Source organism: Diceros bicornis, chromosome 19 (genome assembly GCF_020826845.1).
Source record: "Diceros bicornis minor isolate mBicDic1 chromosome 19, mDicBic1.mat.cur, whole genome shotgun sequence".
Classification (NCBI taxonomy): domain Eukaryota; kingdom Metazoa; phylum Chordata; class Mammalia; order Perissodactyla; family Rhinocerotidae; genus Diceros; species Diceros bicornis.
This window is the reverse complement of record NC_080758.1, coordinates 47963510-47970247: the sequence shown is the minus strand read 5'-3', so window position 1 is coordinate 47970247 and position 6738 is coordinate 47963510. Positions and strand designations below refer to the sequence as shown.

Sequence of the window (6738 nt, the reverse complement as noted above, 5' to 3'; positions counted from 1 at the left end):
TCATCCAGTAAGTTTGTTTTTATTCCAACAACTACATTTTTATTTCTAAAATTTCTAATTGGTTCTTTTTCAAATCTGCCCTGTAATTTTTTATTTCTTATTGCTTTCTCATTTTTTTGAGTCCATCTTTCCTACATAGCTTTTCTATATTCTGTATGTGAAATTTCAATATCTGATGTCCTGAAGTTTAAATCTGTTATTTGTCATTACTGCTGACTCTCATTCATGGAGAATTTTTTCCTTGTGTGTTTGATACTCTTCAATTTTAAGCTTGTATTTGGTCCTTTAATGTGTAGACAACCTAAGAGCCTAAATTGAAGATTCTTTCCTCCAGAGTGGATTTGTAATTGATTCTGCAAAGATCCAGGGGTACTAATAACCTGGGATCACTTTTGCCCCCTTCTTGGGGTCTCAAGGTCTCTTCCCATATCCTCAACTCCCCTCTCCCCTCAATACACACATATATACCCTTTAACTTTGGAAATGCTGATAATGGCCTTTGTGTGTATGTGTGCCTAGCTTCTGGTTCTCCACTCTGGTTTTAGCTTGCTGTTGTTTTTGCTACTCCTTCCTACCTTCATTAGAGGTTTCCTTACATCCTGCAAGCCCACCAAACCTCTCATTGTTCACAGTAGAAGGGCCCCTCAGGGACTTTGACCCACCATACTGCTCAAAGTGGAAGTGATTTATATGTTTCCCTATCTCTGGTTCACACATCGGGTAACACTGTGGAATACCATATTTGTGTGTGTGTCTGTGTGTGTGTCTGTGTGTGTGTGTGTTTGTATTATTGTTCAGCAAATATTCACTCTCCTCTCCTTCCCCACAGGAGAAGTCTCTTCCCTTTTCTATTGATGTTAGATTTGGCTATATGACTTTTATATTGCCTTTGGCCAATGGAACGTAGACAGAAGTGACAGTGTTTCAGTTTGAAGCAGATGTTTTAAAAGATATTGGAATTTTCTGCCAGTGCTTTTGAACTTCTACTGTTACCACAGAGGAATATGTCCAAGGTAGCCATTGCTCCTTCATCTTGGGGCCCAGAATTAAGGACGCACAAAGTAGTGTTAAACCCCATAACCTGGAGAAGAGCCATTGCAACTGAACCACAGACCTGGAGCAAGAAAAATAAATATTTGTTGTTGTGAACCGCTGAAATTTGGGGGGGTAATTTATTAAGCTACATTATCACAGAGAAGATGAATAATACAACACATGTGTGTATCTAAAATAGCATTGTGTTGTGGGCAGGGTAAGGTGGGGTGGGGTCATAAACCACTTTTAGACTCCTAAAGTTGAAGGAGGCCCTTCCTTTGTTCTAGGAAGGACCATTTTGGTAAGCCCTTTCTATCAAGCAAATGTGAGGCAGGAAAATACTTATTTCATTGTTATTGAGGAAGCCTTTCAGATTGAGATATTAAATATCCCATTTAATCCTGAAAAGTGTTGTCTTTATTAGAACAGAGACCATCTCCACTGAGATTATGAAGACTGAAACTGGTCTTTTGTTTCCTGGGACTTGGGACCATGGACACAGAGAAGGAAGACAAAGTGAAGGGAATCCCAATTTCAGGGGACGAAATGTGTGGGTCATCAGAGCTAGGCCCAGGAGGGAATCCAGTGTGAAGGATCATACAGTGGACCATAGGAATAGTAGTAGCTAATATTCCCTTTTAAATCTTCCTTTTCTGTGTTGTAGTTTCGCATCTCTCCTTCAGAAAAGTTTGCAAGTATTTTGAGTTAGTTATGTTAGTCTTATTTTCTGTTGCTCTAGCATTCTTTGGGTCCACCCTTTAGGACAAAACATGCAGAGATGCTGCATGATAGAGACGTAATAATAAGGTAGACAGAGGGTATGAGTGTTGCAACCCCATGCGAGAGGCACCAAGTGACCACTGGGATGCATTGGTAGAACTTGACAACATTTCTGGGAATTCTTAGGAATACAAATAAAAATGAACCACAGAAAGACAAGGACCCCTCAGCAGACCCTGAAGAGGGGATCTTGGACACTGTTTGTCAGTATTAAAGGCCCTTGAAGAATAAAGACCAGAGAACAAACAGATACTTGCTTATTTATCTTTTAACATTTTTAAAGTTTAATATTCTCTCAAAAGACACATATGACAAGTATATGGCTTGATGAACTTCTGCAAAGTGAACACACCCACAAAACCAGCATCCAGATCAATAAAGAGAACATTCCCAACACCCCCAGAAGCCCCCAGCCCCTCTCAGTCACTACCCACTTAAGGGTAACCACTATCCTGACCTCTAACAGCATAGATAGTCTTGCTTGTGTTGTACCTCATATAAATAAAATTACGCAGCATGTATTTTCTTGTGTATGGCTTCTTCCACTCAAGATTGTAATTGTGAGCTTCACCTGTATAGTTGCATACAATTGTGGTTCATGAATTCTCATTGCAGCATTCATGATGTGAACATAGCACAATTTACTTATACATTGTATTGTAGATGGGTATTTGGGTAGATTCCAGTTTGGGGCTATTATGAATATTGTTTTTCTGGACATTTTAGCCTATGTATTTTGTTGAACAAATGTATACATTTCAGTTGGGTATATACCTAGTAATAGAATTGCTAGATTTGCTTATTTTTAAAAAATATCATCTATTTCCAAAAGGAATTTGTGATGGATTAAAATAAAAATAAGTCATAGATACAATAAAATTCAAAAGTATTTATTCAAAATTATAGGTCTTTAAGAAAAGAAGGTAGTGTATTTTTATATATGCCCACAAAAAATTAACTATCATCCCCAAGCATGGTTCATCTTGTTTACCTTCTTTTTGTCAAACAACTAAAACAAACCCTATCTTTTAATGATGGATTACAATTTACTTCTGAATTGCCAGACTACTTTATGTGCAATTTTCACTTCTAATTACTTTAGGGGCAGGGGAGCAGTCTATTACATATACTGTATATGTGCATATATATACTACGAGGTGGTTTACACTTATGTCAAGTAAATTATCACATAGTCAACATAGACCAACTTCAGTCACATTTTATTATAAAAATACTACAATACTACGTCTATGTTTGCCTTAATAGTATTATACCAATAGCAATTTCCTGGTTTTGACCGTGTACTATGGTTATGTAAGATGACTATTTTTGCAACTTTTTGTGTCTTAAATTATTTCAAAATAAAATGTTTTAAATAAAATAGTAATACTAAAAATCTTTTGAAGCTTTCAAATGTACTTTATTCTTCAATCATGTCATATTTTAATGGGTACACAGGGCTATCACTTGGCATCAACTATGAGTAGGTTTTGAAACAATTCAGTATTACACCAGCTGGGATGATTACTGATCTCTCCATTCCTTTGGGGTGACTCTGCCAACAGGGGACAGCTTCCATTCTATTCCAATTTGTGTTGCTCTATATGCCCATACAGCAACACAAAAAGTGGCTCCACTAGCTAATACAGCATTACCATATTTGTCATGGAAATCAGGTGCCATTTCCAGTGGCTATGCTTTGCCATTGTTTGCTGAAAGCTTCGAACTAGGAGATGACTTAGTGTGGTCTTGGTCAAGGGAAACATCGTGAAGCTGAAGACAGAACTATGGCAACCGCAGCTGCTGGTTTGTTGCAACTTCGTGTCAAGTACCCTTAAAAAAATTTTTTATTACCCATAATTCTGTACCTACCAGAACTATCTTAATATTGCATATTTCCTTCTACTTTTGTCCCTACGAAGTAATTGCAATTTCATAGTCTACTCTTTTCCATCACCTAATATATTGAAAATATTTCCCCATGTTTTCACATCAATCTTTTCTAATGGCTGCACCAAGTTTAATTCATCCTGACCATTGAATGTTTAAGTTGCTTCCAATTTTCAGGCCGAGGTAAACCAGAGCCATACTGCAGTTCACACAAGCCTCACCGGGGAGGAGAAGGCAGAATGAGCCAGAGGTCCCCCGTGTGTCTCTATGGGAGCCACCTCATCAGCATTAGCTCCACATGGAGGACAGGGTGCACTGGCTGAGCCACTTGTCCTGAAAAACAGCAGTCAGGTTCTTGCCAGGCAAGTCTATTGCAAATTTTAATGCAACAATTTTTAAAATCTGTATTCTGAGAACTATTCTGTGTGCAACAAGCTCCCTAGTCAACTAAAGACAGAGAAGCTAATATTTCACATAGGTAGTACATATCGAATCCCAATGAATCATGTCCTCTGGCCCATAAGTTCACTCAACTCTAGACAGTGATTCAGCAGATATCATCACCCCTCTTTGAAATGCGACACACATGTGAGGTTGTTCTTGGCAGCAGTGTTGGTAAGAACAACCAGAGTGCCCACCAACAGGACACTGATTAGGTGAATGATGGCTGATCCTTAAAATGGAATATTATACTGCTTTAAAAAAGAGAATGAAGAGGCTCCCTTTGAACTAATGTGGAAAAATCTGTAAGATAGATGATGAAGTGTAAAAATTCAAGTTGAAGTACTCTGGTATGCTACCATATAGGGAATATAAAATCATATTTGTTTGAATTTACATAAAACATCCACATAAGACACTGATAGTGATCACCTGTGGGGAGGAGAATGCGAAGGCTGGGGAAAGGGATAGCAAGAGAGAATGTTTACTGAATATCCTTTTTAGTAAATTAACCCCTTTGATTTATAAAGTAGGTAATATTTTCTATTTAAGAAAAAGTAGGTGATTATTTCTATTAAGAAAATCCTGAAATTTTTACAATGTTATAAACCAATGTTACTGCAATAAACAAAAAATTTAAAAAAAAGAAAAAGAAAAAAAGAAAATCAAGTCCCAAATTTTTCAAATAAGATTATATTTCACACAAATAATTACCACTTCAAGCAGTTTGCTACTTGTGCTTTTGCCATATTCAAAACATAGAGTGATGATGGAAAAGAGGGGCCATGAGTTGTCACTCCATAGCCAAAGTACATTAGGAGAGAAAATTATACACACCTCTGCACACTCACACACACACATCTTCCTTGTCCCCACCCACCTTGAGAAAATTAAAATGTTATTGGTCAACAGGACCCTTCACCATGGATTTACAGATACAGGGTCATTGTGGTTAGAACAAATTCTCCAACACTTTCATAAAATCATTGACAAACCAAAAAAAAAATCTAGGACTGGGGCTGGCCCTGTGGCATAGTGGTTAAGTTTGGCATGCTCCACTTCAGTGGCCTGGGTTCACGGGTTTGGATCCCAGGCGCAGACCTACACCACTCGTCAGCCATGCTGTGGAGGCAACCCACGTACAAAGCAGAGGAAGATTGGCACAGATGTTAGCTCAGGGCTAATCTTCCTCACAAAAAAAAAAAAAATCTAGGACCAAGTATACTAAATTTGCCGTCAAATATTTTAAAAATATGGGGAAAGGGGGATTAACTATGAAAACATCTAGAGTGAAAGCTTTAATCCACAGAATGGATCTGAGATGGTGGTTGGTTGGATGGACATAGTGGAGGAATAAATGATGTGACTCCTTGGAGGGTGTTCTGATAGGAAGTGAGGAAAAGGAAGCTAGTGGGAAAGGCCATTCCAAAGTGATGCAAGAGACAGGTGACTTGTCCACACTGCTCAATCCCATGCAGACACAAGCTGGAAGCCCCATGGTAAAGCTCACCCAACTCTGATAAGAATAACTGCAGCACAACTGCAGGTGCAGGGTGGGAATGAAGCACTATCCTTCCTCCAGGGAATGTGAGCGATCCTTGGTGAGGTTGGCATGGGCAAGGCTTTAGCCCAACGCACCTGGATAAGGTAAGAGTGTTCAGAAAAAGCATCCACTTATTATAACTGTGCAGATGGGAGCATCTTTCTAGTCATGACATGAAATTTAGAACTCCCTACTGAAATGTCTGGTTGTCAATTCCTCTTTGTAATTCCGTCAGTTTTTGCTTTATCTATTTCAAGGCCATGTTGTAGGAACATATAGTTCCTGATTTTTATATCTTTATTATAGATTGTTACTTTTATCATCATCCCTATTCATGTTTCTCACTTTATTTTTTGACATTATTTCTATACCAGCTTTCTTTTGGTAAATATTTACATGGTAAGTCTTTTTCTTTCTTCATCTCTACTTACATATTGTGATTACTAAAATATTTGGACTGATATCTACCACCTTATATTTTGCTTACCATCCTTTTCCTTTGCTTCTTTTTGTTCTTCTTTTCTGCCTATGTTCTATTGATAAAATTTACGTATTCCCTCTTTTGATCTCTGCTCATTTGGAAGCTTTATTCTTTTAATGGTAGCCCTTCCGAGATTACCATGCACAATTAACTGTACATTTTTTCTAACAGTTATTCAATATTTCTCACTTCCTACAGACCACAGAAATGACCTTAGTATACTTTACCCATTGAACACTACTCAACCCTCCCTTCCTCATATTGTTATTGTTGTTTAGAATTTGAGTTTTATCTTTCTGACACCCCAAAAGAGTTGGGTGGGGTTTTTTTAGTTTTATAATCAATACATAATTAATTTTACCAATATATTTTACTAATTGACAGTAAATACACTTTTATTTCTTATAGCCCATGATCTCCTGTGGTTTCAATTTTTTTTTTACTTAAGTATATTTTTTAAAAAGTTAGAGAGAATCTGAAAATAATTTTCTATAACTAAAAATATTTTTATGTTGTCTTCACTCTTGAAAGATAGGTAAATAGTTATTTTCCACTTTCACCTTGAAGA

The 6738-nt window shown here is 37.3% G+C and overlaps 1 pseudogene; it reads right to left on the bottom strand.

Moving 5' to 3' along the window:
- Window positions 1-3324: 3324 nt before the first annotated feature.
- LOC131418730 (cytochrome c oxidase subunit 7B, mitochondrial-like) lies at window positions 3325-3590 on the bottom strand (annotated as a pseudogene).
- Between the last annotated feature and the right edge of the window lie 3148 nt (window positions 3591-6738).